Source organism: Apium graveolens, chromosome 1 (genome assembly GCF_009905375.1).
Source record: "Apium graveolens cultivar Ventura chromosome 1, ASM990537v1, whole genome shotgun sequence".
Classification (NCBI taxonomy): domain Eukaryota; kingdom Viridiplantae; phylum Streptophyta; class Magnoliopsida; order Apiales; family Apiaceae; genus Apium; species Apium graveolens.
In genome coordinates this window covers 160,419,430-160,429,358 of record NC_133647.1, presented here as the reverse complement: position 1 = coordinate 160,429,358, position 9,929 = coordinate 160,419,430, and positions in this window count along the sequence as shown.

The following is a 9,929-nucleotide window of genomic DNA, read 5'->3' as shown; positions in this document are numbered from 1 at the left end:
ACAAGAAGCTTAAAGGAAAAATTAAGATAGAAGAAAAGTCAAATATTTCAAAGTCTAAAGCCAAAGCTATTGGAAAGAAGAAGAAGGATGATTATTGAAACATTCTGACTTGATGAACTGGAATTAACCTCTGACATTGCTCAAGTTAAAGAAGCAGTTCAGGATGAAGAGTAAAGTCTGATATTCACTGAAGTAAAATTGAATATGCATACTAGATTCCTGTATTTAGATAGTTTTGACATTATCAATTGGAACTTGTCCATATTTCCATAATGAACAAGTTGGGGGAGATTGTTAGGAGCAATTGATGATATCAAGAAAAAACTATCAGGAGTTCATATCAGAACTTACATCAACGGATGATGATGACATCGACGGATGTTGATAATCGACGGATAAGGATATCGAAGGATGATGTCAACGGATGATGAAATCAGTATTTGTCACATCAGTTGATCTTTGATAAGGAAAAGAAAACGGGAACTCAAGGCGGTGAAGGACTTTATCTCAGAAGCATTGTATAGGTTTCCTTGTTGTTGATAGAATAGGATTCCTTATACATTGTGTAGCTGTGCTATGTATAAATCACAGATTAGGTTTATGTTATAAGCATTGCGACATTGTTATATCTTTCACATAACCTAGCAGCTCTCAAGGATATTTGTTCATCTTTTCGAGAGAGTATGTTTGTAATATGTTTTTATCAGTTAATATAAAAACTGTTGATTCTGTTGAAGCTTTGTCGAATTGATTGTATTAATTGTATTCACCCCCTCCTATAGTTGATTAAGGGCCTAACAGTTTTATATTTCCAAACACTATTCACCTAAAGAACACGGAACTATTAACTGAACATTAAATTATTTATCCGTAAAAGATTCGAAAGAATTTTTTAATTTAGTGAGCATCGTATTCAACCCCCCGCCCTTCTACAATACTTCATGACCTAACAATTGGTATCAGAGCTGCCCGATTGATACATAAATCAGGATCCTTAGCCCAGTGCAGCTCAGTGTGCGCAATATGTTGGAACTCCAATCGACGAGAGATCTTGTTAAATAAATTTATTTTATTAATTTGCATTTACATAAATTTATTTTGTAAATCTGATTTAGAAATTTTTTTATAAATTTAATTTAAATAAATTTAATATATGAACTTCATTTAAATAAATTTATTTTATAAATTTGACCAAATTAATTTAGCATTTAAATTTTAGTAAATAAAAATTATTAATTTAACTCTATTTCAAGTCCAGTTTTTCAGAATTCTTAGCTGCCATATTTGTTTGTCTACTCTCAGCTATTTTGTTTTGTTATTTCAGGAATTGGTTTTGTTTTTATTAGATGCCATTTTTTTATTTACACAAACAAAACAAAAGGAACACACAAATTGGCAGCAAAATATTTTGGCAGCCCTGAACTTGTACATCCAGGAACAAACACGCAGGAATAAAATAGGACGAAGTCACGTGTGGACAAATAAAAAATGAAGAGAGGTCAGCGTTGTCATGTGTGTTTCACGCGTCTGGTAGAAGAGTGGGGTCACGCGCGGGATTTGTGATAACAGTTGGAAACCAGAATTTCACGCGCAACTCGGTTGCTACAACAGTGAGAAAAGGTCGCAAGATAGATGAAAGTAAAAGGAACTAAGCTTAAGTAAATCAGGTCGCAAGTTACTTTGCTATACAAGTGTGCAGGTTGCAAGTAAGGAATGCTACTAAGACTTGGAGTCACAAGTAAGTAGAACTTCTAAGATAGGTGTCTCATTTCCTATCTAGTCGCAACTTAGGTTGTATTGAACCCTTCGAAGTCGCCAGTAAGCCTGTGTATACAGCCGCAAGTTAGATTTGTACTAAATTTGGCTAAGGAAACTGTACCACCTAGTCGCAAGTTAGCCTGCTAATAGTACTGTGCTCGTAACTAATATTTTTCTAAGGTATACACTCCTAGCTACTTGGAGTCGCAAGTGAAGAGACACAATATAAACTAAGTACTAGATGTTATGGTCGCCGGTTAGCACTTCAAGGAAGGAACAAGGTCGCAAGTTAACACAAGAAAAACGAAGACCATGTACTATTCAGACGAAAAATTCCCGAACACGGAAATTGAAGATAATGATATTTTTATTCCAATGAAGCTGATTTCAAGACATAAAGAAGAAAATTATGAAATTTACTCAAAGGCTTACTCCATAGATATCACTGGATTTTCAGATGCGAGAAAAGAATAAAGTTTCTACGAGTACAATTTTTCTCGAAGATTTTAAGACCAACTCCAATGATTCCAAATTATACAGTCACACAGTGGTTTATACCAATGCTACATTTATTCGGGAATCAAAGAGATCATATAGGAAGGAATTGAGGAGGTCAGAGAGGATAGTAAGGACATACAAATATATCAGTTACATGCATTAAAGTTGGAACCTCGGGACAGAATGTAAGAGTTACTGATAGCTAAATCAGAGGAAGCTCAGGTGGAAATACTTGAAGGACTGAACGTCAGGGCAGTGTTTCACATGTCAGGAAAGTTTAGTCACATCAGATTCACAATGAGTACATAAGTTATATCCTAGGATCAAGCCTATCAACTCTGAAGCAGAGACTTTTACAGATTCAGTTTAAGAGGTGATTACAAGACTGAGATTGGGACATAAACAAGATTTGATAGCTACAGGTATGACAAGCAATATGTGTCAAGTAACTATCAGGATTTTTTCTACAACAGAACAAGAAGCTTGACAAACAAGGATGAGTAGGGACTCAGTTGAAGAGTTGAGACAAAGGTGGAATGTTTTGTTAGGGAAGCAGCTAGTCAAAACTTATAGTACATCGGGAAAGAGTTGGGATGGATCAGATGACGAAAAGGAAGATCATAAATATCTTGCTTTCATAGCAATCTCTGAAGATGGTCCAACTCACATATCTCAAGTTTCAATTTCTTAAACCACTCCAATATTTTGCTCTTAATATTCAATGCATGTTAAGATCTTAATGTTTAAATGTTTAACACTCGCACAAGCATGATAGAATCACACATAAAAAATATAGAACTAGTTCACTAGAATATTTTTCTGGCAACTAGGAATGATGTTTAACTTGTGCATATTAATTTAGATGATCTTAAATATTGTTTGAATATTTGTTGAACATAATTTACTGCTTTAGTGAGATATATATTTTCCAGCATTTAAGACCTTTGTTTATGCTTACTCTTTGTATCCTATCATAATAAGATTTATTCATTTGACCTGAATTGTTTATTAAGATGTATTAGTTTATAATTGGATTGAGATAGCTAGATGAGATACATCAACAAGATTAGACTAGATAGAATTAGTAATTTATTTGTTAATTCTGTTTGTTCCATATCATGAATGTCTTGCTTAATTCTTATGTGTAATATTTCTAAATGAATGCCATGTGTAACGTCCCCAAATCCGGGGTCAGGATTGGCTGTCACTATACAACTTTAAATAATAAAAAACATGTATATTAAAATAAATATACAGACAACCTCTCATTATTCAGGATCGCTTACAGGTTATGGTATGAAACAAGAATCCAACCTTCTAAAATTACATTATCTAAATACAATTTTATTAGCTTATTACTAATTTCCTTGTATTGACCACTCTGGCACCTCCAAATTTCTTCAGCTGGAATCTCACCACTTTTGAAGTCTATTAAAAGCTATGCACTTTTGTCCTCACTTGATACTGAAAGAAATAAGAGTTCACAAAGCAAGAGTGAGCCAAAAATGCCCAGCAAGTATTATAAATGGTTTCCAGGTATCAGATCAAAGAAACTCCTGAAAACGATTGTGGAATGATTTCAAAACATTTTTATATTTTTAAAACAGTTGAGCGAACAAAACGTTGGCCCTCATTGGCCTTTAATCATAAATCACATTTTTCTGCAAAAGAACAGTGAACGTTTAAATATTTCATCCCTTTTTGAATCAAATCTTTATTTGATTTTGTAGTTATGAACTATTCGGGAAGGAATGCCATTAATGGCGATCAACAATAAATTAGATTGGACACTAGAAACCAACATATGCACTATAACCTGCTGATCAGTCAGGAGATAGTGCGGATCTATACCCAACTGCATAGACCCAACCAACATATGTGGTACCCAGGCAACTATGGTCTAAGGGGTCTGGTCCATCCCTGGCCCATAGGATCCAGCTCATCACTGGTCCTCATAATAACCGTCCAACTTGTAAAGTATTTTGATGTCAAATCATTTTGATTTCAAAACATCCCAAATAAGGGTTCGCAAATAACCCGAACGAATGGGTATTTGCTCAAGAGAGCAATCGATAATATAGGAACAATAATGAAAAGAGCTGGCATAATAAGAGTAATTGCAGCGAAATATAAAATAGTTAACTATTCTGAACTTAGAATAGGAGCGAATAAATATTTGAAGTATTTTAGGAGAAAGGTTAGGAATACTTGCCTCAATTGATAATCCTCTGATCTTTAACTAGCTGTCATATCACTCAGTTATGTTGCATCTGTATTTCCTTTGACAGGCTACTTGACCTTTCTTATCATTTACCCTCTTAGGTTTATCTTTATTCTGAATCCGCTCGTTTCATTATTACACGCAATCAGGCTTTACTTCTATAATCTCTATTTGGCTTTGAACGTCTCGCACTATGCGGATCTATCACAAATAATACTATTCAATGAACTGACAATATATAATTGTCTAGGCTATACATTTATCCCTATCGTCTACTCGCCTGATAATAACAGATAAGGATCACATCTTATTCAGATAACGTTTAAAAGACATGTTGACTCACAATTCACATAACACGTATATATACGTCACATGATCATGTTATTCATCTTACACGTAGTCACATAATTCATGCAGTATATAAGTTGAATCGACAAAAGGTAGGTCTTAATATGTTTAAAATTGAAATCGGGTCAAAAGAATATTTTATCGATCAATTATTGACTCGGAATGATTCATAAAACAAATACCCTTTTTATACATAAGAATTTAGGTCTGAAAAATATTTTTAATAGAAGCAGAATATTTTTCTGAGTCTAGAGGCGTTCGTTTCGTATTAAACAGACGAACGGTTGATTTATTATGAATTTTTGAACATTTTTCGGAATTAAAACGGTCTCCGAATCATTTAATAATTAAATAATAGGGTTCGAATACCCGTATATGACTTTTAAATAATTTTATCATAATTATCGAGCCTTGAAGGTAATTTAAAATAATATTTTAAAGCTCAAAACTATTTTTCGGAAGTTCTAAATCAAAAGTAAATAATTAAATCTAATTAAGTAATCAATTAAAATTAATTAATAACTAATTAGATTAATTAATCAATTAATATTTAAATTAATTGATTAATTAAATAATTAATTATCAACTAACATTAATTAATTAAATAATTAAGATTTATTTTTACCTAAAAAAATAATTCTCAGAAATTGAATACTACCCATAAATAATTAATTAAAACAAATTTTAACTAACTAATTCAAATTCTGATTTTTGAAAATAATTAAGAAAATAATTTTCTAGATTTAAAATAATTTTAACTAATTATTTAAATAATTAACTAAACTGATTTTTGAATTTAAAAACAATTCTTAGGATTTATAAATGATTTTTAAATTATTTTTAAATAAGAAAACCCAGAAACAAGTTTTCAGTTTTCAATCTGGGGAAAAGAGGATGGAAATCGGGTCAGATTCGGGTTTTGAAAACGGGTCACGAAGAACACCACCGGGTCGGGTTGCACAACCCAGATTCCTGTGGTAATTCCCGGTCACCGAAGATAAATCCGGTCAAGTCCAATCACGGCCAAATCAGTTCATTTTCTGTAGTTTTTCGATCCCAAATCCATCAGTGACTTACCCTAAACTATTTTATAACATTCATAGTAACAAATGATATCAGAATCTCCGAGTCCGATCAAAACTCGCAGCTCACCGGCGAGTTTAATCGTTTTCCGGCGAAGAATCTAGACACAACCAAACCTAACGTTCTCTATACAGAAACGAAGCTTATTACTTTTCAATCTATCCATGGAACCAACACAAATAATTCATTCACGATTATCTCAGAAAATCAAAGTTTAAAATTCAAGAAACCCATAACTCGGGTATGCAATTCTGAGGATCAAAACACACAATCAAACACATAAGTTGACTATAAGTAACAAGATAAAGCTATATGCATCAACAAAATAAACCACAGATCCATATATCAAAAAAAACCCCAATTTCGAATAAGAACCCTAATTTTTGAATTGGAAAATTACCAATATGTGAATTGGTTCGATGGTGTAGTCAGATAGTTCTTGTCAAGAGCTTCAAAACGAGTACAAACACTCCATACTTTGCTTCCCAGGTTGAATCAAAATCATGCTTTAATTATCAAGAACACATGAACCCTAACGCTAGAATTTGGGAGAATTTTTCTGATTTTTATTTATATATTCTGATTTTTATATAATAAAATAGTAATTAAATAATAATTAAATTCTATTTATAGTTATATAAAAATAATAACAGCTGGGTCGTATAGGATCGCTAAATTACTTACTTAGCCGCTAAGTAACTGCAAAAACGATCCGATTTGATACCCGTATTGGATAATTATCCAAATCGGGCTTTTAATAACACTTTATATGAAAATAATGTAATAATATCCCGTCTTTCGAGAATACGGGTTTCGTTGATTTACCGAAATGCTTATCGTATCGAAAATCTTGCGTCGGGCCACGCACGGGTCAAACCGTAATCCGGATCGAAAAAGTCAAAACACGGAAAATGTCCGGAATTATCAGATTAGGATAGAAAGGAGTTTTCGGAAGAGTTTCGGATTGTAAAAACGTAAAAACGGTTGAAGTCTGACGATTCCCGGCTTTATAAAATAATTTTGTAATTATTCAGAAAATAATTAATAAATTCATAAATCATTATAAAATCATATAACACTCCATAAATTACCTGAAAAATACCTTAATTGTCTATATTTTATTCTGGACATATTAAAATTAACATACTCACATTTTATTATATACAAACATCTAAATATTATTATCAATCATTAGATAATTCACCAAAAATTCATATAATATTCACATAATAATCATATATTGATACAAATAATTACACGATATTTCCCGGATGTTACATCCTTCCCCCCTTAAAAGCATTATGTCCTCAGAATCACGCTAAGGAATAATACTGATACTTTTCAAGTATATCACTTTCATTTTCTTAGGTTAATCTTTCAACCTTATAATTTTTTTCATAACTTTAACGTATAACATCAATCTTTCCTTAATAGCCTCTCACTAACACCATATTCTATTTGTTGCTTGCATAACTCAATTCAACTCTCCATCTCCTATATATAATGGATCTAACTTACTCCTTCTCGATATATACATATAAACGCCCTATGAATTCACTATACGGGTAGCGGTGAAGCCAACTTACTTCTATTTACCCTCTCTATTTTACAGCCTCAAAAGGATCAGCATAACGCATATAAATTTTTCTTTTTCTTTCTAAATCTAATAATTCGCGCTTATGAACGTTTCCAACTGTTACTCATCGTTGAACCTCATCCCCATATATTTCTTCGTTCACATAACCTAATTTGTAATCGCTTCACATCGCATTCGAAGCTCTTTAATCATTCCCGTAATCTTCTTCTTTATCTGCAGATGATGTACTGAGACAATGGCGTATTTGATTTCTGACGTTGACTATGGTATTTTTCCAATTACCTTTCTTAAAATTTCTCAGGTCTCATTACTTAAATCACCACTCAACGGTCTCTTATCGACATCAAATCTATCAGTTACTCACATAACCTGAATCAATATTCATTTTATACATAGGGAGCTAAATTACCCTTCTTAGTCATATACCTTTAAACATCTTATGAACTCGTCATGCCTGTAACAACAAGGCCAATTCATTCATAATTGTTTTATCTATCTCAGTGTCTCAGTAGACTAACTTAATTTATACTCATTTGCTTCTCTTTCTAATTCTAATAATTTGTGTTTATAAACCTTCCATTTTCCCTGGCTGTTTTACTTTACTTTTGGCGTCTACTTCTGTTTGGTTAGTCTGGCCTATGATCGTTTTCAATCGTATTCAAGAACCTTTAGCTGGCCTATTGTACTTTCCATCCGTCTGCGCCCGATATACCGAGCTCATGGCGTCTGATGTTTCGAAATATTCTAAATCTATTCAAAACTAAAATTTAAAAGAAAATCTCGACAATTGCATTTAACTCACCACTTTGTAGTATACTTCAATTTCTTTTCAATCACTATCAGGTATATTCATCGAGTGAGAATCTTTTACTCTCTAAAAGGAAATATTAGTTTGGAATGGAATGAATTATAATCTTATTCAAAACTGAATTCTTAGTACTAATACTTATTTTGTTGTTATATCAAATTAGATATCAATATGAACTTTGATGCTCACAACATTCCATACTGAAGTTAACATCAATTATCTATATTAATACCACCTTCGATATCTAACAACAAAGTAAGTATCAGTATAATCCAGAAGTCGGATCAAAACCTATTTTCCATTTCTAACTTTTCCAATTCCTTTATCCATTCCCTAGCAATTTTAGTGATATTCACTCTTTCTTTTCTACTCAAGGCATCTGTCTCTGAATGGATCTTTCTTGGTTGGTAATTAACCATACTTCCGTAGCTCATAATTGATTATAACCAGAGTTCATACCTTTGTAGCTTAGAACGCAGTTGCTAATCTTCCACCCTTCGCATGCATATCTCCAGGTGTTCCACTTGGTCTTTCTTAGTTCTTGAATGGGCGAGGATTTTATAAATACAATTATACTATCCAATTACTTTTTATACATTATGTTCATTTAAACTTCAGACTTACAATCTCTGACAAGCGATGCGTGACTTCATACCTCCCTTCTCTTTTTTTTCCATAATCACTTTTGTGTATAGCGCGAAATACTCTTTATTTCATTTATTCTTTCGTTCCACATTTCTGAAGTTTTCCTTAACTCAATATCTCATTCCTACTGGGTTATACGATACAGGGCTTTTGACACCAGCTCGACTCGTACAGTAACTGATGAAAATTCTTACCTCATTTCCCGAGGTAACCTTGGTAAATCATTCGTTAGAATCTTGGGGACTTCACTTTAATTATGGGGAATTCCGATATGAGATTCATTGTATCGTTCTTCTCTAATAGTTTGCCACGAATACTGTTGTTTAATCTTCCCTGCTTACACGCATTCTTTGAATGAAATTCTTGTCTTCAATTGCTGGTGTTTTACTTCATTCCCCTATTAGTTCTAGCATATCTGATCTTCACAACATATATCCTGGATTATTTTATAACATTTATTTATCATTCTTTTGATTTTACTTCTTTTTTTATTTAGTTCTTCATTCTCATTACTCATTAATTCTTCTAACATAAGGAATGTCTTTTTCTTGATAATATTAATATGTGCATTATTAGATAAACCAGTTCTGAAGTTAATAAAAGGCTTTTATTGACAGAATTATCAAATTCATCGATTATTACTTTCTTAGCCTCACTTAAATCATCATTGATCGCATACTTGGCTTTTTCCAATTGATCAACATTTCTTCTTCCCAAGTTCACATGTGTACTTCGTTAGTTTTTGTCTTACATCAGATACTTGGATTTGTGAGCTTTCGAAAACTTTTATTCAATCGCCATTCGATATGGGTATACTTTCAAGTCCTTCCTAGAATGCTATTACAGATGATAGAATCTCTTTGCTTTATCTTAAACCTTCTGTTCTTGAAAATTTTCCTCTTACTAGCATGTACCAATTACTTTCTGTTCCTCTTATTTATCAAAAAGAGCGTATTTATCTAGATAAAGTC